A 26,412-nucleotide genomic window follows, 5' to 3' on the forward strand; every position below is an offset into this window, starting at 1 on the left:
CAGCTCCTTTCTGCTTACTTGCAGGTACAGACACGTTTGACCACACCCTCACCTCTGTGCACATTGATCCTCCCCAGCAATGTGGCTGTGGTTGAGCCCCGCACATTACTTCAGGGACCTCTACAAAAAGACATTGGAATTGCTCAGATAGGCAGATACTGAAAGGATTTCTTTCCAGCATATCCACCCTTTGATAAATGCTTAAAGGTGTTTATCAGAAACAATGAGTATTCTGTTAATCAGAAATCACTCTGTAAACAGAGTGCAAACTTTAAATAAATGGAGGTGAAATGAAATATTTTCTCATGTTAATTGGTTTATAATTTAACCATTTAATGAAGTAATAATGATTACTAACCTTCATATATTTATAACATGTACAAAAGGCATGGGATGAAAACAGGTAAGCAAAGGAGGAAAGGGAGAATTTGGAAGTGTGCTGTCTTAGTGGCCTTATACACACATGAAGTGATTTAAAATCTTCAACAATAGAATGAGATTTTAAATTGTTAATTGTAATTCTTATAGCATCCACTGAAAGTTTCATACAACAGCGGATGCAAACATTATTGTCAACAGGTATGAAAAAATATATCATAAAAATTCAAATTTGGGAAACGGACTTTGGCCCAGTGGTTAGGGCGTCCGTCTACCACATGGGAGGTCCGCGGTTCAAACCCCGGGCCTCCTTGACCCGTGTGGAGCTGGCCCATGCGCAGTGCTGATGCGCGCAAGGAGTGCCGTGCCACACAGGGGTGTCCCCTGTGTAGGGGAGCCCCATGCGCAAGGAGTGCACCCGTAAGGAGAGCCGCCCAGCGAGAAAGAGAGTGCAGCCTGCCCAGGAATGGCGCCGCCCACACTTCCCGTGCAGCTGACGACAACAGAAGCAGACAAAGAAACAAGACTCAGCAAAAAGACACAGAAAACAGACAACCGGGAGAGGGGAGGGGAATTAAATAAATAAAAATAAATCTTTGATGGTACCTTGACTTGGACTCTTCAGGGCCTTGTGACTGTAAGCTTCTACCCCCAATAAATACCCTTAAAAAAAAATTCAAATTTAATCCAATTGATGGGATACAAGTGCTAGTGTCTGAGTACAGGTGGAAAGTCCTGATTAAATAGCCTCAGATTGTTATCAATTGTGTTCTTAATTTATTTCTACAATGCCAATGGGGTCAAGTCTGTTGAAAATGCTGTTCAATCCTTATGTATTATTGTATGTATTATTAATTTATTTTTGACTATTGAAAAAATTGAATTTCTAACTATAATTTTAGATTTCACTCAGTCTTGTAGAACTGTCAGTTTTTTTCTTTCATGTACTTTAAAGTATCATTATTCATTTCATATGCAATTGGTACTGTATTCTTCTAGACTAACTGAACACTTTATTACTAGGAAAAATGCCTCTTGTTTATCATAATAGTCATTGTAATGAAATCTGATTTGTCTAATAAATAAGGAAGCCAATTCATCTCACATTGTTTGATAGCACAGAATTTCCATCATTTTATTTTAAATAAGATTCAAGTCCATAGCATAATTCAGTGGATAGACACACTGTGCCCTGGACCTGAGCAGCATTCTTTGAGAGGAGGTATTGGTTATGTATGTGTTCAGACTCCATGTATTTGTATCCCTGGGCAATAGACACATGGAATCAGACAGTTGAAAATTTCAGCAAGTGCATATACTACATAATCTAGATGTGGGAATTACACATCAGTCAATATTATTTGCCAAAAAAACCCAAAAAGTTCAACTCTTTAATCATTGCTTGTAGACATCAATTCTCCAAATCCAAAATGTTAGATATGAAACAGAACAGGCAAGAGAGAATCCTCACATTTATTAGACGATTGCATATCAGAGCACTCGAAAAGACATTTTACCCTATTGAGTATTTTTTTTTAAATTTTTTAAACAATTTATTTCTTTAGTGCCAACTGGTCACTTGAAACTTTACTCTACAAGTGGAATATGAAATGTGTCCACATTCCTCTGGAGTCTTTTGATGCAGACAAAGAAGAGATAGCAGAATCTGCCCTTCCAGGAAGACATACTGTTGAAATGCTGGTCATCTCCTTTGCAAAGGACAGCTTCTGAATTATACCTAGAAGCTGTTCTGGGACAGCGTCAATACTCATTAACAACCTGGCATGTAAACTAGTATTCAGAAGGCCACTGCAGCTCCTAGAGGGTACATGCAGTGGATCTGAAGACCTGTTGCTTTTAGATAATCACAATGGGTCACTCTAGACATTTTAAAGACAACCATGAATACAAAAATTAAAAGGCCCATCAAGAAAAAGGATTTGGATTGTACTTATAGCATTAAAATAGAGGGTGGGCTGGCTAACAACCTCAAGAAAGTGCTACCATTAACTTACTGATTTTAGAAATAACAGGTACTAAAACTGGCATTTCCCACTTTTTAAACTTAAGTCAGCCACTAAACATTTTACTGTCATACAGTCAGTGACATTCACAAGATAATTGCATAGGTCTTTCAAAATAAACCTAGGAATAAAAGACCAAGACATGTTCTGAGAAAAGCTAACACCAAGAAAAATGTTTTAATTAAACTACAGAAACAATGGTTATAGTACAGAATATTCATAAGCAGAAAGATACACCATATTGCAAGTACTTACAAAGTTACAAACTATTTGCTTCCTTAATATTTTTCAAGTTTTAAGTTCATACAAGATGATCAGATTTACCATTTTGGGGGAAAGGGAAAAAATGTATTTATCATCAGCTAGATGTGCTCACTGTATGCTCCGTTATTTATATGCAAGGCCCGGGTGACTGGAAGTGCAGTTGTCAGGCATTTTAATAAACTGGACAGCCATTTGTTCCTGCATGACAAGGCATCTTTACCCAGGAGCAATCAGGAGAAAGCAGGAAACAGCCAAGCACTCTGCACTGCAACACGCCACCTTAACAGCTAACCAGCATTAGTCAACTGCTACACAACTGCGCCTAGCGCACAAAAATAAATAAGAGACGAGAGTAGAATTGTGTGTGGTAAACAATTCTTTCAAAAAAAAAATTAAGTATTTTCACCTGGAAAGTCTTTATATAATTTTGGGTTCAGATTACCATTTAAATCTGAAGGTAAATTGAGGGACGAAACGGGGTCCCTGTTAAGGGACGAGTGGGGTCCCGCTGTGGGACGAGTGGGGTCCCCGTTAAGGGACGAGTGGGGTCCCATTGTGGGATGAGAGGGGTCCCTGACGTGGGGAAGAAAGCCTCGTACGGCCGCTGAGGCTTCCCTCGGGGGCTCCGAAGGCGTGAAGGGCGCACGACCCAGGAAGGAGTCGCGGAGACAGGCTGATGGCACAAGTCTGGTCTATTGTGGAAGGGGATGCAGATTTATAGGATTGGGGAGTGGTGTGGTGGGTTCTGATTGGCTAGGGCAAATGCTGTTTCCATATAAGGCAATGTTCTGGCATTGGGCTAGTGATTGGCCAGTAGAGTATGTGCTAACTCTTGATAGGCTGAAGCTGATGCTGGGCAAACAGCGTACTAAGAGATTAGGTTTAAGGGAGGAGGGAGGGGAAGTGAGAACTGGGCTAGGCGGGAGATAGGAAGGGGGAGGGCGGTGCCGGCTAGCCATTAGCAGCAAAGGCCTAGTCAGGCGTGGTCACCTTGTCTAGGCCCAGTGAGCAGAGGCGGTGTCACCTCTTGCCGCACTGTTTGCCACTGAGGCAAGCCGGGTGCCCCTCCTCCCACAGTAAATAGCATAAACAAACAAATTTACACCAACTTTCGTAGGTTTTTAATATTAAGGAATGAAGGCAATGTCCCGTCAATCTCTTGGCAGCTTTTGGCTACTCAGCAAGTAATGGCTGCACACGTTTCCTTAAAAGTCAGGCGGCCACAAATTAGGTTAACAATCTGTTTAATTTCAAACAAAAGAAGTCAGCACTATTATAAAACAAAAATGAAAATTTACCTTAAATATCCAAGCCAATAATGAAATCTGAAGTCGTTCACCTCACTAAATTACAAGAAATTTGAATAACAACAACAAAATGGCACATAAAATGAAGTTTGCCTGCCACTTGAGGCAAAGCATAAAACAAGTAAAAAGTTAGGACAAAATGTTACAAAATAACCTTTTCAATAGCCAGTTGCTTGTTTAAGGACTCTTTGATGGACTGAGTAGGTGGGTCCTTTCCCCCCAAGTCTTCCATTATGTTGCTGGACGATACATCATTAGCTTAAAAAGACACCTCTCCTTCCTCTTCAGGGGACTTGGGGGGGGGGGCTCTTGGATCACGACCTGGACTTGGACTCCCTCTTAATTCAAAGCTCATGCACTGGGAAATTCCACCACCGGTTTCCTGTTCTCCAAGCAAGAAAAAGTCAAGATGATTTTCTCAACCTTCTCAATTTCCTTAAGTATTACACAGCCTTCAGAGTGGGACATGGGAATGATAACTGAGAAGTCCACTCTGGGGACAGGGGGTTACTTGATTTGTAAATTCTTTAGATGAAAATTATAATAATCGGTGTGTTTTATTGAATCTTCTGGTTCTAAACCAAAACAAAGTACTAAACATTGTTTTTACTTTAATATAGAAGGAAACACAGCAATAAAGATAGGAAATAGGTTAGCAATGGAAGATTTGTGCAATCAATTTATACCCATGAAAGGATAACCAACTAACAGTGAGCAGAATAAGAACTCAAAGAGAAGATGGCTGGAGGTGTATTGAAATAATGGATATCAGAGCATTTGATTACTGAGTCTGTTCTATGTGTGTGTGTGCATGCATGTATGTAAACATGTAGTATATTTAGCCAATTCTAAATCAAAAGATTTTTATGTATTTCCCCTGCTAGCAGTTTATAAGCTTACCATGAGAATAAAGTCATATTTTACTTTTTTCTCTTTCATTTATTGATATATGTTCTTGATGAAATAAATGAGAAATGATAACAGTATAATATGTGGCATGGGGGAGACTAAACAAAGGGACATTCACACTACTTTGTAGAGCTAGATTCTATCCTTCATATAATTGTTTTTTTCAGAGTAGCATGGTCCTTCTCCACTGCTTGTAATCTTTAAAAAAAAAGAAGTCATTTTATTTGGGATTATGGCAATGTTCTGGGCAGTTGGCTCTCTAAGCAAGAAATTATGTCTCTTTAGCCAACAAGAAACGCCACAACATGATCATTGTCCTGTAAGAGGGTGTATTCTATGTGAACAGATCCAGATCAACACATCCACAAGTTTCATCCTTCCTTCATCATGAAGGAAACATTCTTATTGGAGCCACATTTTTTCTCCCTCAGGGGTTCAGATGGAATTCAATATATGACTGCCTCAGCAGGGGAGCAAAGTGCCATTAGCATGTCTCCATAGAGGCAGAGATTCAGTTTTTAGAAATTAGTTCATGTCTTTCACAACAAACAGCCACTCCTGCTCAGAAGCACCTGGTGCCAAGAATTACTCTTGTTCCTGAACTACGGTTCTGAGCAGTCTAGGTGAATGTGTGTGTATGGGTAATCTTCTCCTAATTGAAACCCCTGCCTGCTGATGAGAAAGCAAAATTGAAACTCACCAGTGGTCCCATATACTGATAACATTGTTCAGGATGCCATATGTGAGATACCTCAGTGCTCACCAGGAATATGAGGACCTCGTATTGGAGGAGACACAGTAACATTGATTCTATATGAACAAAAATTTTCCTCCATATTTCTCCATGAATGCTGGGAGAGAGAACTGCCTTTGATTTCGGTGAAGGTGCTTGAGGGTGAGTGAGGTGGGTTTGCTTGTGAGATATCTTCTGAGGATTTAATTATAATCATCAGTTTCTAGGAAAAGAAATATTAAATAATGATTATATTTATATCAATGTGTGGATGAGTTTATTTGTAAGGAATCTCTAGAGAAAAAGATTGAACAGGATATATAAACATATAAATAAGAAATATCCTTTAAGGAAATGGCATAAGTGATTGTTCTGGCAAGCCTAAATTCCATAGAGGAGTGTGAATTCTGTAGGGCAAAAAAGTATCTACAGTGTAGTTCAAGTCATGATTCCAAATATTGAGGGAAGCCAGCAGGCTAGAAATTCAGAGAGTGGAGGGCTTAGAATTGAGGCAAAATTTCTCCTACTTCTGGAAACCACAGCTAGTTTCTTAGTTGTTTTCTTGAGTCTTTCAACTGATAAGATGATGTCTCTCCACAGGGCTAAGAATCTCCTAGACTGTATAAAACTCCATCAGGAGGACCCAAACCCACCCCTCACTCCCATCCCCTGGAACTAAGCAGTGAGGTAAATCTCTGCTTTTCCATGGACAGGGAAAAGCCTACACTTACACTTCTCAAGTATTTTGGTACATGGAGAGCAACCATTGAAAATGGGAGCAAGTGCCCTTACTCTGTATTTAAAAATTTCTAAGGAAAAAATCAAGTCTTGACCACAGGCATTGCACAAAATTATGGATTCATGAACTTGAGGTAAATAAGGGAATTTCAATTATTTGTCATCCACATGTTGCTTCTTTATAACATCCAGGATAATCAAATGAACCATATTTTCTTTCATAAATAGTCTGCCATTCGTCCAGCTATATTCACCATAGTGGTCAACACCTTAGCTCCACCGTTTTGAAATCCATGATGGTGGTTGTGCCTTTGTTGGTGAATTATGTACTCCCTCAAAACACATGCTCTGAATTTCTTATTGTTCTCTTTTTCTCCAATACAGGGGAATCAAAAGACGGACATATAAAATTAATAGCAAATGTTATCATTTTCTGATTACTTTTAAATGCCAGGCACTATGCTAAGGGCTTGCATTTAACCATTTAATCTTCCCCATCCTGCATGATGTGTATTCAATAGGCACATTTAGTACCATTTTCAGATGAAGAAACAGAGGTGCAGAAATTGAGAGATCTGAATTCTGTCTGACAGCCATAGGGAACAGAGTCATCTCCCAGGCTTGCCTGACTCCAGGGCTGAAGTCCACTGTGATGCACTGCAGTCCAGAGAGGAGTTCTGCACAAACTACATGTCTTCTGCTGCAAGCCTCCAGGTAGGACATCTTTGCCCTGAGCACAAGGGAATGAATGTGGGGTATGAGTCAGCATAGATCATTTTGTGATCCTTTCCCATGTGGGTGTCTAACTTTTAACCCACATTCCTGTGAACTTACTTGTAAATAGGAACATTTGTAGATTATTTTTTAGTTAAGGTAATGGCCAATTTGAATGGGGGTGGGGCTTAATTCATATTCCTAGAGGACATACGATACAGGAAACCAGAAGTCAGATTTCTAGAAAGCCACAGGGAAAATTAAGACTCAGAAACTCAGAGGAAACCTGAAGAACAGAAACAAGGTGAGAGAGAGTTCCATGTGAAAGGAGTCAAGGAACTCAAGGACTGTGACAAACCAGTGCCATAATGCTACAGAATTAGGGAAGAAGAACTGTCTTACCAAAGCCTTGATTTTGGACTTCTAATCTCCCAAACCACAAACCAAAACATTGTTGTTATTCCAACCATTTTTTTGGTATGTGTTATAGCAGCCTCACAAATAGGGGAGTGTCAAAGACAGGTGACCTCTGTGCTTCTCTGTGACAATGACTGAGCGGCACATGGATACTAAGGCAGGCTCATTCCTGACAGGCATCGGAATCCTCTGACTGGCAACTTCAGCTCCATGATTCTGCAATGACCTTTGGGGGCCATCTGTGTACTGCACATCAGTACAGGAAAACTCCATCAACCTTCTTCTCTCCTTCACTCAGGGTCATACTTGGATAATGGGTTGGCAGCTCCTCCAGCCTCCTGAAGGACCCTCTGTGTTTTTCTGCCTCCATAAGTAACAGTCTCTTTATTCCGATTGTGAAATTGTTTCTTCAAATTATACTATATATTTTCTAATTCAGAGACAGCAGTGACAGGCACAGAATTAAGTCATGTGATGTTCCTAGGTGCAACTTTTAGGTGGAGAGGAAGCACCAGACCCTGTATAAGGAAGTCATGTAGAAAAGCATTGTCAAGGTAACTGCCATCCAGATGCCAGAAGCATGAACTTATACATTTTAGGATATGGGTCATGCTCTATAGAAAAAGGATTATTTTACTTATTTGTGGCTAGCTTAGATTTGGGGTATTTTATTATTTTATTCTCATGTAATAGTGGACATTCAGCATGATAGCTTTGGGTAACTAAAATACAGAGACTCGTAAGAAATGTGGATAGGAGCACATTTAGGAAATAACATCTTATGTCTCAACAATGTATCTGGTCATGGTGGTGTAACTCTCACAGAGCCCTGAATCCACATCATACCTGATTGTGAAGAGACATTAGATGTGCTCCAGTCCTTCACTGGAGGCTGTTGGGCTCAGTTCACAGTGCAGCTGTTGAGAGTGAATGCAGAGGGTATGCAGAAGAGACACAGAACCCTATCTGCTCATCCCAGGCTGTGTAAATTTTACCTAAGATTCAATGGGGAGAACATCACATGAAATATTTGCAGACAAAATACCTGGTCTTAGGAGATAGGACTCAAGAATGCTCACACACTCACAAACTAAAACTTACACATATACCCACTGATGTGCGCTCTACATAATGCTATACAATCTCATGCAAATCCACACTCACACACTATTATACAGACATAAACATAAAAACACATTCATTCACTACTCAAACTTATACTCAATCACCCAATTATTTGAAAATGCCTATTCACATATTCTCACACTCAGATATACATACACTCAGTTAGGCAAGGGAGAGTATGGGTATGGTAAAACCCACAAAACCATGCAGAAAAGTGGCACTGTAAAAAAAAATTTTCTTAAGAACATGTGTAAATATTTTCATAAATGTTCAAATATGCGTGAATTTATGACCACGAATAACACTATTGTTTTTTTAAATATATTTTTTATTTTTTTCAAAGATACTTAGTTTAATGTTACATAAAAAATATAGGTATACCCGTATGTCTAACTCACCTTACCTGCCACATTTTCCCATATACACACCATCTTTCATTAGTGTGGTACTTTCATTAGAATGGATAAACATATTATGGAACATTGCCACTGAGCATGGGTGATAGTTTATATTGTAGTTTACACTCTCTCCCACACAATTCTGTAGGTTATGGGAAAATATATAATGGTCTATATCTGCCATTGAAATGCCATTCATGACTATTTCCAAGTCCAAAAAATGTCCCCATATTACACCTGTTTTTCCCTCTCCTTGCCATCAGAGCCTCCAGTGGCCACATCAGTATTGTAATTTCTTCCATTGCTAGAATCACAAGTCTATAGTAGAATACCGTAAGTCCATTCTAGTCCATAATTCATTCCCCATTCCACTCCTTCTCTAATTGAGAGGGGGCTTTAATCCCATTCAGTTGATGAATGTTACTCTTGTTTGAAAGGTAGCAAAGAAGGTTCCTTCATTTCTTTGCTATGGTGGTTGTCCATCCTCACAAGAGTGTTGTAGTCTCTCATTTCCTTGCTATGGTGATTGTCCATCCTCACCTCCTTGTTAGTTGTCCTGGGTGAGTCCAATGAATTGGAGAGTATGTGTTGCAACTCCATTGAGACTCAGGGCCCAGCCAAAGTAGATATTATTCCAAATAGGTGAGCTCCTGAGGGCTGCAAATACACCCAGGTCCTATGGTCATGGCACATAGCTCCAGAGTGTGGTGCCTTGCCAGTGGGCCCTACTTTGGAGTTTATGCTCCCAAGTGTAACAGAGTTGGACCCAGGTGTGACTTCTCAACACATGCTTTTTCTATCCCTTTTGTTTGAACCTGTACTTGGTGCTGGAGTTTGTAGGCATATGCCTAAGAGATTTGAATCTCTGGGCTGTCCATGTGCCAGTTGTTACATTTTCTAATAGAGAATCAAAATACCACTGAGTGCATGGGCAGTGCCTAGTGAAGGAAGGCTGACCATTACAAAAGACCCTTGATACTGATGGTTGTACTTATGAATCTTTCCTTGTGAAATTGAAACTTAGCCTAGTAGTATATATTCCCTAAGAGTTAACTCCTGAAAGACTCCTTGTTCCTCAATTGGGGCCATCCTCTAAGTGAAAATCAGCATGTAAACACACTACCTTCCCCCAGCATGGGCCATGTCTTCTGGAGATGAGCTTCCCTGGCATGGAGGGATTATTACCAAGTGCTGACTAGTGATGAATCCAGAAAAAGAACTGGACCAAAAGGGGAAAATATTAAATACATATGAGTTTTACGGTTAAGAGATTTCAAAATGAGTAGGGAGGTTATTCCAGAGGTTATGCTTATGCACTTCTCAGCAGGATCTCCTTGATTGCCACAGTAAATAATGCCTCAAACAGCAGGGATCCTGAGGGCTCTAGAGACTCTATAGGCAGAACAGATAATCTCTTGAATTTGGCACCCTGTCAATGGACCTTACTTTGGAATACATGCTCCCCAATGTAACAAAGTTAGACCCATTTTTTATTTCTCTACACATGGCTTTTTTTGCCCCTTTTCTTTGAACCTATAATTAGCACTGTTCTTAAATATTTGTCCCAGGTAATTAAGTGTATGTTCTGTTACTATTCCAGTTGAGCCTTGAATCTCAGTAGAGTTGCAACACCTACTCTCCAGTTCATCGGACTCAGCCAGAACAACTAAGAAAAGGATGGTGATGGACAATGCCCATCCCAGGAAGTGGAGAGTGGTTGCAACTGCAAGCAAGATAGTTTGAGCCATCTGCCCATGGGCTCTAAGCTCCCTCTCAATCAGAGGCAGGGTGGGCATCACCATGCCAAATCCTCAAGATTGAGAAAGGAACACACATAAGGAGAGAAAGGAATTGTGGACTAAAGTGTGCTTATTATTTTTCTATCTGTGAAAGAACTTGTATCATTGATATAAAGAAAAGGTTTTGAGGGGAAGTAGAGGGAAGAATAAGGGCAACATGTGGCATTTTTGGGAACTTAGATTGTCCTACATGGCATTGCAATGATGGACACAGGCCATTATACATTTTGTCAAAACCTGTAAAATTGTATGGAGCAATGTTTAATCTATAAAGTAAATTATAGTCCTTTGTTAGTACAATGCTTCAAGATGTGTTCATCAATTGTAACAAAGGTATCACCCAATTAAAAGATATTGTTAATGTGGAAAGTGTGGGAGGGAGAGGGGGTAGATTAAATGGGAATCCCCTATATGTTTTAGATATAACATTTATGTAATCTAAACCTTCTTGAAAAATAAAAACGCTAAAAATTAAAAAGATGTGTGCTGATTGAGGTGGGCCACACCTTAAATGAAAGTCCTACTTAAAATGGACTCATACCCAAAGAAATGGAATAACTTTAAGAAAATTAAGAAAACATTCAGCTCCAAACCACCACAGCCAGGGTGTTGGGGCACTTCTTCAACACTTAACCAGGTTTGTACTTAACATATAGAATAGCCTGTGTTTAACAGAGAACTGTTTAACATTGATTTCTGAGCCTGTATCTTCCCCTCGGTTTGTTAGTAACTTTTAAGAATTCATCAATATGTGCATTTGTGTCTCTCCAAAGAAAGAGTATCCTCTCCAATGTTTCTCCTTCTGGTGGCCCAGCCTGAGCTGTTTGTTTCTATACAGCTTTACTTTCCTGAGAGATGTGGACAGCCCAGCTCCTCTCTTGCTCTCTATCTTTTCATACCAGCTTAAAATACACTATTTGCCCTGTAGTTCTGTGGCTAAACTTCATCTTCCTGAACTATTCTTCTGTCCTTGGAAGCTTTCAAGTTGAGAGACCCAGACCTGTGCTTTAAGACTGTCTTCCTTGGAGTAAGTTTGTCTTGATGTACAAATATGCCAATTATTTTTATTGAGGGAGGAAGAGTGGTATTGTGTGCAGCACTCAGAACTATCACCATTGGTGTATTGGACTTCAGGGACACAAACATGCCTTTGCACAGGACACCAAACCATGACTGTGGGTGATCAGGCTTCAAGGACCTGAGCTTGAATGTGTGCACAATGCCATGCCACTGCTACGAGCAACATAACCTGCTGTGTGGGTCCAAGAATGGTGGAGTGGCTTATACAGGTAATTTGTCATCTCACCCCTGTACAATTTTCAGCGTTTGTTAGGTTCTTCTCTAGGGCCAATCATCTTCCAGAGATTTGAGAAAGTTGGTTATTCCCTTTTATTGTTGTTTCTAATAGCAGACTTTTACCACGTTTCACTACCACCTTGATGATGTAAATCCCCACTTGGAGTTTATATAGAAGTCCCTGACCAGCCTTTCGCTCCAAGACAATCAGTGCTTTTGGGTTGGAGCAGATATTCTATGGTGAAAATGTTGGCCTACATTCATCTTCATTCCATCACACAACAAAAAAATAGACCTTTGCTTCTTTATCACCAGACACATTCTAGTTCATAACCTGTTTTCACATAAAATCTTTTCTCCAACTGTACTCTTTAGAAATCAGCTTAATTCAAGGACTATTTGCAATGTAGAAATGCAGACAGGTGGAAATTGATTCATAAATTAAGGATACACTTACTCTGAAGATATAACACAGAGACAATAACTTACACAGAAAAGTAACATTTATCAATGGGCCCTACTTTGGAGTTTGTGTTCCTGAGTGTGATGTAGTTGGACTCAGATGCCTCATCTGTCACTTTCACTGAACCTGTGGTTGGCACTGGGGTTGGTGTGTACTCAGGAGACTTGAATCTCTGTACTGGCCATGTGTCAGCTGGGCCCTGATCCTCAGCACATTTGTAACTCCTAAACTTTTGTTCATTGGACTTACCCAGGTCAGCTAACAGGGAAGTGAAGATGTTTAACAATACCAGGGAACTGAGACTGCCTCTTAAATTTTTAATGTAACATTGTTTGTGATCTATGTATCTTCTTAAAAAGATATAAAAATTTAAAAATTGAAAAAACAAATAAATGATTTGTCATAATTGAATACTTTATTTGAAAAATTTGGTCATATATATATTAGTGTTCTAATTAAGAATTTCAAAGAAAATATTCATAACTTTTAAAGACATATACCTTTGTATAAAGACTCTATGGGGGGGAGGAGTGGGATGAAGGAGGTGGGGAGTATATGGGGACCTCACAGTTTTTGAATGTAATATTAAATAATAAATAAAGACAAAAAGACTCTATGGGAAGTGCAGATGTGTATGTTTGTGTGCATGTGTATTCATATGTAAATGTATATATTATGCATATTTATATGTCTTAGTATTGTCTTATGGATCATTACAGTAGACATTAAGCAGATTAAGGGATTATAATTAGAATCATAATTTATATAATAAAGAATATTTGGCAGCAAAATTTGAGTGAGTTCTTCACAAGTTCCTCTTATCTTTAACTTAGACATATAATGGTAATTTTATCTGAATAACTACTTGGTTATATAATTGTGTCTAACATTTATGAAAACATTCTGTCAGTCCTATATGTATTGAATAAAATCTTAACTATGTCTGAAAGAAACTCATCTAAACTGAGAAGAGGAAATAATAAAAGCAGTGGCATGAATCAGTATAATCCAACAAATTTCAAATATTGAAATGTTGATGGCAGAGAAGTGACTGAATTGTTTTCTCATTTGGTGTAAGATATAGAATCTGGGGCTATGAGGTTGGGGAGGATAATGGGATACTGATATAGACAGGCTTGCAGTAAGGGATACCACAGTCCCTGACAGAAAGTCCCTTACTATCCAGCATCTTTTCTCACTTTCTTCTACATCTATGTCTGTCTTAAGAGGATCCTGTTTTTTACCTTATATTATATAAAGTTGTATGTATTTTTGATACACTATATACTTGGGATATGTTTTACAATTATTTTATCACAGTCTTTACTTGTCTTTTCATTCTCTGAATGTTATTCTGTTGGATTGTGTTTCAAATTTTAACAAAGTCCAATTTATGAATATTTTACTTCATAGGTTGGGTTTGTGACATTTTAGCTGATATCTAATCAACAGACCCACCATCACATGAATTACATATTAATTTCCTTCCTGAAATTTTACATATATATATACACACACAATAGATATTATTTGGATTTCATCTGTATTTCCTCTAATAAGATTTTATCTATTTTAAAATTATTGAAATATTCATATTTGAACATAAATAAGTGAATAGTGAAAGTTGTGAACTTACAAAACAAACATACATGATGTCATCGCCACTTTTGTTTCTCAGTTTTGAAGGACTTCAGAATGAAGAAATGTGACCTCAGCACAGTGATGAGACATTTGTTTTGTTAGAATTCAGTGTTAGAGCTTGAGGCTGGTTGGGTGATGAAGAGGGCATCCTCAGTGTTGCTGTTCAGGCTTCACTAGGGTGATGATGGAAGTACACCCAGGGCAAAGATGGAGGTGCACAGCTCAGTGTTGCAGCTCGGGTGATAATCCAGCCTGGACAAGAATGAAAGAAGTGTTCCAGGCTTTGGGGCTGTGCTATAGGTTCACTGTGTAGCCACCCTGGATCTGGAGCCTTAAGTTGCAATGCTCACATTGATTAATCATTGGGTTCTGTGTGAGAGCATTGCTAGGATTTGGAGGCTTGATTAGCATTTTATGTTAATAGGGCATTCTAACTAGGAGGCATTAATTGGCTTATTATTAATTAGGGTAATTGCTTGAAAATCTCTTATTTATTGGTTGTCTCTTCCTCCCTCTGCCTAGGTGTCATTGGTTACCAGCCCACTCCTTCACACATCATATAGTACTCCCATACACTACAACACTAACAACACTTTCCATTGTTGTGAATCACTTGTTATAAATTATAACAAATATATAATACAGGGTGTTATTCCTTTATATTTTACCTTTAGGTCAATATTTCTTTATAAGTTAATTTTTTGCTGAAGTTGACATGGGTGTCCTGAGGTACCTGAAATAGGAATATTCATTCACCCATTCATGTTTTTAAACATTTTGAAGTTTATAATTCATACATGAACATCCATAACCAATAAGTATATAGTATAAGTTGTGAACTTACAAAACAAATATGCATATCATCATACAAGGCTCCCATATATTACCCCACCTTGCACTGTTTGAAACAATTGTTACAAACTATGAAAGAGCACCAAGAAAACATTACAAACTATAGTCAATATCTTATATTTGGTGTATTTTCCCCTGCCTGATTAGTGACAACCTGTAATAGTATTATATAATTTTTGTAGTTCATGAGAGAAGGTTCTCATATTTGTTCTGCTAACAACATTCCATCTTTCACAACAAGGTTCAATGTGTTACATTCTCCTGCTTTGTATAGTCCATTCAAAGTGTACATTCTGTGGCTCTCATATTCATCACAAAGTTGTGCTGTCATATGAAATTGGGATGTATATGGCAACATGGATGAGGCTTGAGGACATTATATTTAGTGAAATAAGTCAGATACAAAAGGAAAAACAATGTCTATACTCAATAATATGAATTAAAATGATAAGAAATCTCACAGAGGTAAATTCTAAGCTATCGGTTACTAGGAATTTGAATGTGGGTTGAAAATGGGAGCTCAAACTTTATGTGGAATTTTTAATAAAATTTATTGTAAATGTGTGGAAATGAATAGAGGTGATGTTACTTGATCCATATTTATTAATTTTAAGAATGTCCTTGCTACAACATTTTTTTCAAAATACCATTTTCTTTCTACTGTACTTCCTTTTCAATGTTCTCAAATATCAGTTGAATGTTTTTCTGTGAGTTTATTTCTGGTAACTCTATTTCATTCCTTTGAGCTATGTTTCTATTCACTCACAATTTCATGATAAATTTTCTTTCTAACAGGTGTATCAACAAAATAAATCCACAAAATTTGGAGCTATCTTTCATGCTCATCTCTGAGGTACCACAATATAACAGACTCTTTAATAATTACAGAATTTCTGAGCATATCATCATCATCATATATAAACCATATAAGATCAGTCAATTAGTTGGACTTGCTGAAATAGGGGGATAAAACTGGATTAAGAGTAAAAGAGAAACCAGACCAGTGCTGAGGCTGAGTTGCACACTTTGATGAAGTGTAGAGTCAGATGTGGTATCCATTAGGATTTATAGGTTACTGACCCTGACATAGCTGTTCCCTTAGCTGTAAACTGAATCCCAAAGGATGTTGTCATCAGGAAATGCTACTGAGATCACTTTCCATAGTCTGATTGGAAAATCCTCACCAGACTGCCCTGAGCTGCCTCAAAACTCTGATTCTGTTGACCACTGGCAGACACTCTGTTTTTGGTTTCTATGGGATTGGTTCCTCTAATTGTAAAAATAAAAATTCTCATTCAGAGTTTAGTGGAAGTCCAGGTTTATAAATCTAGAGAGATCCCCTTGGGAGACTGCTAAACGTAGAGTAATCCCGAGACCGAGAAAAGCAAACAGCTCCTATGGTTTCTCTGCACCTGCCTGCAGCTGGATCTTATACATGGTGGGTCCTGTGTGCCCTCTTGTGGTGATGCTGCAGGAAAAGTTTTTGTCTCAGCTGAAACTGCCTTCGCTTCACTGTGTCTCTAGCACAGTAATATCTGGCAGAGTCCTCTTCTCTCAGGCTGTTCATTTGCAGATACAGTGTGTTCTTTGCATTATCTCTGGAGACAGTGAATCATCCTTTCAGGGATGGTGCAAAATTCTTAGTTCCTCCATCAGGGCTAATTTCTCCAATCCACTCCAGCCGCTGCCCTGGAGCCTGACGTATACAACTCATCCAGAGCTACTAAAGGTGAGTCCAGAAGTTGCACAGGAGAGCCTCAGAGAACCTGCAGGCTGGACCAAATTTCCTCCAGATTCCAACAGTTGGATTTCACTCTGAACACCTACAGGCACAAAAACCTGGTCAGAAATTACTGTCGATCATATGAAATGTTTCTCTCACTCATATCCACTCACATATACAAATTTTGTCATCTCTATAAAATAACCCTTTAAAATAGCAATCAGGAAAACCCAGCCCAGCCCAAATTCCATGGTGATTCTTCTTTGTTCAGTTCCAATCATGGGATTCATGAGAGATAAACACCTAGGAATCCTGGAGTTGTGGGCTCCTTTCCAAGAGCTGCAGGATTGGGGCAGGGCTGATTTTCATAAACAGAGGGAGGAGCCCTATTTGCATATCCTCCTCCTATATAGTAGGTTCTTTCACTTCCTAAAGGCTGTGCACAGAGCAGAAATGACTGTCACTGGAGAGTGGGTGGCATTGAGGGACCTATGGATTCTCATTATTAGATTGTCCTAAGCTAAATCAACACTGGTTATCTTCATTTTTAAATAGCCACAGAGAATATAAGCAGAACGTGTTGGTATTAGTTTTACAGATTTAAATCAACACACAGAAACACAAAAGGATGTGTGATCTGCCCAAGAGCTCATATCTGGTAAGGGTGGGTGCCAGGGTTTGGGCCTTGGCTCCACACCTCTGGCCCTAACTACTCCCCTAGAACAATAAAGATGACCATGCTGAGTGAGGTTTGCAGAAATGTGCTTCTCATAATAAGAACATGGTAAGACATTGCTGGATTCAAGCATTTGCCAGTAGAAATTAGGGAGAACCAGGTTGCAGGCGATGAAATTTCAGGAGTTTCTGAAATTCCTATACGTTGTTATGTGACTATCTATTTTTTCCTACCTATATATCCATTTGTGTATTTTTGTCTTATGTTATTTTATTTATTATAGTGTATATATATATATGTGTGTGTGTGTATATATATACAGATCTGTTTTATGTACAATAATTGGTTATATCAAATAATCAGACCAAGGCTTTCTGGTAATATTCTCTAAGTCCAATTTAGGTATAATTAGGTATTTGTGCAGTTCTGACTACCAAGAACTTGAGACTGCATTATGAGCTTCAGTTTTCAGGCAAAAAACAGAGTTCAAAATAAACATTAAATTGGTTAAGGTGGTTAGAGTGGGCTGGAAGAAACCACAGGACTCAGAACAATTAAACTGTATATTTTACTTGCTAATTAGAACCAAAACATGAACACCAAATATGTACATATCCCAGAGCTCTTTTATTGCAGCCCAAGGGTCTTCTACAGATTGCACAGTGGGTAGGAAAAGAGTTAGTGTGAATTGCCAAGGGCACATTGCTTCTCTGTCTCTCCTTTCTTGGGTTCTTGTTTCAGTTTTTGATCAGCCAGGGCAGATTTGGTTGAATCTTCAGCCAGCACGGAGCAGAGTAGTTTCATAGTAGGAAGGCAAAGTTCCTTGGCAATATCTTTATTTCTGATGGTCAATACTTCTTCAACATTTTCCCTTTCACTCTTTCAGTGGCTAAGATTTGGAAGCAGTGGTTAACAAGTTGGAGGCAATGACAGAAGCACAGTCAAAAGTTTTAAACCTGACATCCACAATCTTCCATTTTTCATCCATTCAATCAGTAATTTCATAATATCACCTCAAGCAAGAGCCCGCATAAATCCAGTTATGAATTTTTAAAATATCTTGTCAAGGGATCCCACATTTTAGGTTTTTCATAATAATCAACAACCTTCTTGTGATAAAGCCATGCAGGGGCTAACATCTCTGTGGTGGGCAGGTGCATGATCTGCATTAGTAAATCAAAGAGGCTTGCCTTAGAAGGACATCCCAGCTTCCGCCAACTTGTGGGGACATGCCAGTGTGCTTCAGTTGTGTATTTTAAACAACTTTTTTGATGTATAAGTTATATATGATATACTGCATAATAAACTGTGAAATTTTATATTTATTGACAAATATATACACCCATGCAAACATCACCACAAAGAAGTTAGTTAAGAAGTCTATCATTCAAGTATCCTGTTGTTCCTTTTTGATCTCCACTTGCACCTTGTTCCCAAGTGACCACTGAAATCTTCATTTTACTTTAGTTCTCAATTTCCAGAATTTATGTAAATGTAATTATGCAATATACTTGTATTTCTTTAGTTTCTTTCTCTAAGCCCAGTTATTTGGGAAGGTTCACACATTTTGCATGCACTGGGAACTCACTGATTTTAAAATTGAGTAGTATTCCTTTGTGCATATATCACAATACCTTTATTTACTCACATGTTGACAGGGTTTTGATTGTTTCCACTTTCTGCCAATAACTTTGAAGTGTGGTAATCAGCTTGGACATGTAGAGAACTGAGAAAATATTTGCTCCAATTATTAGCACAGATAAAACTCTAACAATAAAACTTGGAAAACTGCAAATTTACAAATATTCTTCAGCACTTAAGTCACAGGTTAAACAATGTTACTGAGAATTGGAGAAAGTAAGGTGTCTGCAGGAAGATATCAGACCCAAACCATCGCTTACTTGGGTTAGATGGCACAAAGTAAGATTTAAGCTTTAAGTCAGATTAAAGGAGAAAGTTAACAAATTTCTAAATGCCAATTATGTTGAAGTGTTGAAGTCATTAGCATGAGAAGTCCCCAGGTGGCACACCATTAACTGATTCCTGCCCTCTTGCAATTTACGATTCCAAGTTTGGGGAATTGAGTAGAAGCTCTCCCATCATTCTGTGTTGCTTTCAGAAAAGAGTAACATCTCCACTGCTGAAGTGACCCTCCTCCCCTAGACCCTAGGAGTCAGGGTGAAAGTCATCAGAACCATTATCCTAAAGATACTATTTGAATCTGATAGAGAATGGTAGGAAAATAGAGTCTACCACCTAAACTCTGCTCATTGCCTCCCCTTTCTTCCCTAAAGAATAGAAACCTTAATCTTCAAAGAAGGCCACCTATACCAAAAGCAGAGGAAACTGGTGAATAATGACTGTATCCAGTTAGGTTACTGATGGAAAAACAAGAAACTCCTCCCTAGATGTCGGGGTCCCTGAAGGAGGGACAAGAAAACTTTTTCTTAGGAAATTTAGTGTCAAAATGTCTATGTTTAAGTCTATCTGAAGAGCAAAAACACTCCTTACTCCCTATGATGATCATCAGGAAATCAATCAAGTAGATAAATGGCCCTAATCTTACTCTTATTCATCTGTAATTCTTGCCCCTACCTCTTCTCTTCCCTCCAGGAAATATTTGTTCTTTTGTTTAAAGTTTTTGAGTTATAAATCATATACCATCACCAGTTAGTGATTGGTAGTAATCCCTTGGTACCAGGGAGGCTCATCCCTGGGAGTCATGTCACACCCTGGGGACATTTATATGATGGGTTTGGCTTAGAGAATGGCCACATTTGAGCAACATGGAGGCTCTCAGGAGGTAACTTTTAGGCACCCTGCAGCTCTAAGCCTAGTTCAAATTTCAGGCAGAAAGGCTTATAAGCAAAGTTGTCAGTATCAAGGACTCATCATTAGACCATCATTCTTCACTGGTCTTTGCCATTGCACTTGGGGGATTGTTGCTGTTCCACTGAGGAATATGACAGAGCTTCCCTGCCTAGGAACTCAGCACTCCCTCAGTTGTAACTTGATAAATGATTAAAGATAAATGAATTATATGGCTAAGAATCTTCAAAAAAGAGCCAGGAGTTCATCAGAGGGGTCACCCTTATGCACGCCTCAGTAGGATCCCAGAGACAGCCAAAGTAGACACAATCCCAGGTACTGGTGCTCCTGAGGTCTACAGAGACACACAGGTTCTACAATCATGGTGATTGGCTCTGGAGTTCTGTGCCTTGTCAGTGGGTTCTGCCTAGGAATTTGTGTTCCTGAGTATGATGGAGTTGGACTCAGATGTGAACTTTCTACACAGGCCTCTTCCATTACTTTTACTGAACATGTAGTTGGTTCTGGGGTTGTTGTATACCCAGGAGACTTGAATCTCTGTACTGGCCATGTGTCATCTGGGCCCTGAGCCTCAGCAGAGTTGCAGGTCCCACTCTCTGGTTTGTTGGATTTGCACAGGTCAGCTAAAAGGGAGGTGAAATGGTCAACCACCACACCAGGGACCTTAGAGTTCCTTCAACTACAAGCAGGAGAATTGTATCCATCAACCATGGATCTAAGCTCCCTCTTAATATAGAAGTGGAGCAGACATTACCAACCCAGGGTCCACTGGAAGGAGGAATAAAATATGGATTAGAGTGAGCTTACTGGTATTCTACTATAGAGCTATTGTGACTAGTAATGGAAGAAACTGTAGCATTGATCTGGAGAAATTAGACAAGGCAGTTGCTGAGGGCAGGGAGAGGGAAGTAGAGATGAGATGTGGGGGCATTTTTGGGGCGTGGAGTTGTCCAAAATGATATTGCAGGGGCAGATTCTGGGCATTATATATCCTGCCATAACCCACTGAAAGTACTGGGGGAGAATGCAAACTACAACATAAACTATAATCCATGCGGTGCAGCAGTGCTCCAAAATGTATTCACCAAATGCAATGAATGTATCACAATGTTGAAAGAGGTTGTTGATGTGGGAGGAGTGGGGGTGTGGGATGTGGGGTATAGGAACCTCTTATATTTTTTAATGATATATTTTTGTGATTTATGTATCTTTTTTAAAAAAGGCAATTTAATAAAAAATAAAAATAAATAAATCACATACCAAAATGTTTACACATTTAAAGTGCACAATTCAATGTATTTTTTTTTACTTTATTCACAGATAGGTGCATGCCATCATTACTAGAGTCAGCTTATGAATGTTTTCATTACTGTACAAAGAAACAATGTATTCTCTAGTTTATTACCCTCCTATCCTAATACCTGACAACAGACCTAAGCATCAATATCCTGCCAAAACCCACTGAATAGACTGGGAGAGAGTGTAACCAACAATGTAAAGTATAATCCATGTTATATAGCAGTGCTCCAAAATGTATTCTTCAATTCACTGAATGTGCCACACTGATGAAAAAGGTTGGTGATGTGGGAGGAGTGGGAGATGTTGAGAGCTCGGGTATAAGGGAAACTCTTATATTTTTTAATGTAATATTTTGTATGATCTATGAATCTTTAAAAAATAAGTAAATAATATATTTAAAAAGTAAATATAAAGCAGGGAATGGAAATTTTTAAAAAAACAAAACAAAAACAAACTACTCTCCCTCTCCACAGATTTCCCTATCCTGGACTTTAATATTCACAGAATCATTAACTATATGGTCATTCATGGTTGACCTCTTAAACTTAGTGTACTAATGATTCATCCGTGCCTTAGTAAGTATCATCACTTCTTTCCTTTTATTTTTTCTTAGTATTTTAATGATTTATATAGAAACACATTCCCTTCTTTGAACATTTTCATGAGTATAACTGAATAATATTAATTATATTTAAGTTTTGTTTGACAACCACCACCAAACTTTTCCAAAATATTTTCCTCACCTTAAACAAGAAATTCTATATCCATTAAGTATTAACTCCTCCTGCCCCTGAAACTGATAGCCCCTGATTTGCTTCATCTTTTCATTTTCTTATTCTAGACATTTCATGTATGTGAAATAATACAATATTTTCCATTTGTATGTGCCCTATTTAAATAAACATTTATTTAAAAGTTCAGCCATTTTGTAGCATGATCAGAACTTCATTTATCTTTACAACAAAAATATTGCATTTTGTGTAGATGACATATATTGTTTACCCATTCATCTGTTGATGGACACATGGATTGTTCCCACCTTTTAGCTATTATGAACAAAGATGTTATTAACATTGATATACAAATATAAGTTGAATCCCTGTGTTCAATATTTTTATATAAATATAAAAGGGGAATTTCAGGGTATATGACAATTTTTTGCATGTTCCCCCTCTGCATTCTTCTTACTTTGGCAAATCGCATGCCTCAACATTGGATTTTGGCCTAATTAATAAGCAGCTTTCCAGACCTGGGGCATAAACTTCCCCAGAGATCAAACCCTGCATCTGCAGCCACCATGAGTAACATCCAAACAACTCACCACACAAAACCCACAGAAGGTCCCAAAGGATAAGGTAACTATCCCACATCCCTTAAATCCCAGTCCATGCACTTGATTTAAATTAACCAATCTTTGAACCCCATGGGAAATCTTCTAACCTTCAACCTTGGGTCTGTATATAATTATAAGTCCTCTGGTCCCACTTTCCTGTTTGTGTGTTCCCCACATACCAGTCACATTAACAGAACTGACTGCCTGTCTCTTTGGTACCTGTAGTAACAAACTATCTTTTTTGCATGCATCATGCTCTTCAGTTCCCTTTGTATTGCACCTGACCTTCACATGGATTCAAATTTAAAATCTACCTTAACTTATTTGAAACAATTATCAAAAAAAGCAGAGTGTGTTTGCCACAACCATGGGAAACAAGGCATAATGACTTTTGGTTGCTCTCAGCTTACCTCGCTGCTCTCAGAGAGCTAAACCTGTCTGGGAAAGGTTTAGGTCTTGGTGACCTACATCCATGTTCTTTTGTGCTTCTGTTTGTTTCCTCTGCCTGTTGTTGCTTAGATGTCCCACACCAAGCTGGCAATCCTGTAGATCTGCAATCTCCCCAGGCTTTGCAAACAGCCAGCCCTAGAATGGCAAGTGGAGAAAACTTGTGGTTTTGAATGCTGTTCAAATGGGAAACTTTGGTGTTAGCTGATCATTACACTGCACCATTGAGCAACATTTGCTAAATAAGGGCTTTATCTGGCCCTGACAGTAGAAACCCACAGGCAAGGAAATGGACTTCCATGGATGGGACTACCACTGCTGACTTAGGCAGCTAGGGTGAAATGCATTTGATAGGAAAGGGGGAGTGCTAGACTTCTCCCTGGGCTACTGATATGGACACTCCAACCACCGAGTCTATGGACCATGAGCATTGGTCTTTTTAAACATTTTTTTAAATTAAATTGCCTTTTTAAAAAAATACATGGATCACAAAAATGTTACAGGGGTATGTTGTAATAGTTGACCTTATCATGGAACCTCCAGACCAACTCAAATCCCTTCCCCAGGGGCTGCTGGATCCAGCTATCACAGTAATCAGTTGTTATGGATTGACTAGAGAGTTAATGGCCAGGGTTTATGATGGCTTCAGCTGCCAAGGACCTAGTACCAGCAGCTGCACCAGGGAAAGAAAGTATGGGAACAAAGAGACTCAATACCTTTCAGTCACCTTCAGTGACAAATATTCCCATAGACTAAAGTCTCAAGTCTGAGACATTCACCTTGGGGTGCTGTTGCAAGGCAAAGGAGGAGACCCAACAACTATTTGCATTATTCCTTGTATGTCACAATTCTGTTTCTCCATTTACCTCTAACACTGATAAAAGAGTTCTTAGCTTCCACAGCTCAAGGGATGAATTTGTTATTAATGCTTGAGGATCATTTGCATGTGAGCAGCCCTGTTCTTATGATAGATAAGGGACAGATGCCAGGCTCCTCCTCATCCTTTCCAGGAACTTTGTGGCATGTCTTTTCTCTTGAATTCAAAGGGCATGTGTATTGTCGCTGAGGGAGCATTTTGTCGCTGAATTATTGGAGAGGGCATAGGACTCTTTGTCTTCCTATAACCAGTGGTACATTCCTTCAAGCCCCTCATCCCTTCTGCCTTTGCTTTGCATCAACACAGCTATCACTAATGCCTTCAGATCCTAGGTATTGCTTCTTATTTGCTGAGTTCAGCCCAGTGCCTGCTTTCTGTCCCTGTACCCTCTCTTGTGAAGTGGGTCTCATCATATATTCAAATTGTGAGAAAGTAAATAAGTACTTATATTAATATGTAAACATAACTGCTAATAAGATTTCTACAATGATAAAAGTTGTAAGTCTTGATTAATGAAATTACTATAAGCTTCTTGATAAAACATAGTTCTTGCCTAAATTGAAATGAATAGTTTATATTTTTTCACAGGGTAAAGTGAAGGATTTAAAATTTAAATGAATATTTAAAAAGGGAAAAAGTTTGGAGAATGTTAACTAAAATTTGATAAGTTTGTTCAAAAAGTGTGTTTTGTCCTAAAATAAAATGGCTAGTTTTCATAAAGTCAAAATAGAAATATGCAGGACAAAACTTGAAGCATATGTCAAGTAAAAAGTATTGTAGTAGCATTCAGTGACAGAACGTGTTCTGTGAAGGTAAAATTTGTCTTAAGATAAAGTAATTATTGTCTATGTGGGGAAGCAGACATGGCTCAACTGACAGAGCATCTGTCTACCATATGGAGGGTCTAGGGTTTGATCCCCAGGGCCTCCTGACCTGTGTGGTGAGCTGACCCATGCACAGTGCTCCTGTGTACAAGCAGTGCTGTACCACACAGTGGCGCCCCTGCATAGGGGTGCCCCATGCACAAGGAGTGTGCCCCACAAGGAGAACTACCCTGCTTGAAAAAAGTGCAGCCTGCTGGGGAGTGGCGCCACACACACAGAGAGCTGATGCAGCAAGATGATGCAACAAAAAAGAGACACAGCTTCCCAGTTCCACTGGATAATGCAAAGTGGACACAGAAGAACACACAGCAAATGGACACAGAGAGCAGACAATGGGGGGAAGGGCAGAGCAATTAAAGATATATGTATATAGTCTATGTGGTTATAAATAATTATAAGAAGTTTGTGAAAGCGTTGTTTGAATTGAAGTGTTTAAATAGCTAATTCTAAGAGTCATTATTAAACAGAAAATGAATTGATTATAATAACAAAAAGTAACTTCATGACAGGAAAACATATTGGTAACTAGCCTCACCCTGCCAACTTGTTTCTGAAAAACTGTTTCTATTATTGCATACTTCTAAGTATTTAAAATAAAAGTTATATTTTCATATAACCAAATTGAATAATTATGATGATGTTTGTTTAATGTTGATGATATCTGCATGTTGTAAGAAGTTTGCCTGGAAACTGTTTCCAAAATCATTTCGGTAACTTATGTATGTAGGATGTAAAAAATGTGTTTTCATTATTAAGGAAACAAAAAATAATTTTGTCCTAAAATAAAAATGGTTAGTTATTTAAAAAGTATAAAATTTAGGACAAAACCTGAATGAATACAGGAAGAGCAAGAGGTATGTAGAAAAGGAATTTTTATAGTTAAAGTTGAATAAAATTAATAGGTCTCTCTGTAAAGTTTTAAAAGCTATAGTATAAAATGATATACACTATACAAAGTTAAACTTTGTTCTTTCTCTGTTAAAGAAATAAAGTTTCTTAAATCATTAGTCTATAGTTTATAAATGTTTTCTCCTGACTTATCAATGCACAAAAGCAATTCTATTTTATCAAAATAACTTCTTGTACTTTAACCATATCATGTCCTCGCTGTTTAAAAACAAAAATAGTTCTTACCACTTTTAAAGGAACATAATATTCAAACATATCTTGAAAATATCTTTTATTTCAAGTTTTTACAAAGGATTTCTTCTCTACCTTAAAAGGAGTAAAGTGATTAAATAAGTAAATTCATTTAATATGTTATGTTAAACAATATTTAAAAGTGT

The sequence above is a fragment of the Dasypus novemcinctus genome, chromosome 19, assembly GCF_030445035.2.
Source record: "Dasypus novemcinctus isolate mDasNov1 chromosome 19, mDasNov1.1.hap2, whole genome shotgun sequence".
Taxonomy (NCBI): domain Eukaryota; kingdom Metazoa; phylum Chordata; class Mammalia; order Cingulata; family Dasypodidae; genus Dasypus; species Dasypus novemcinctus.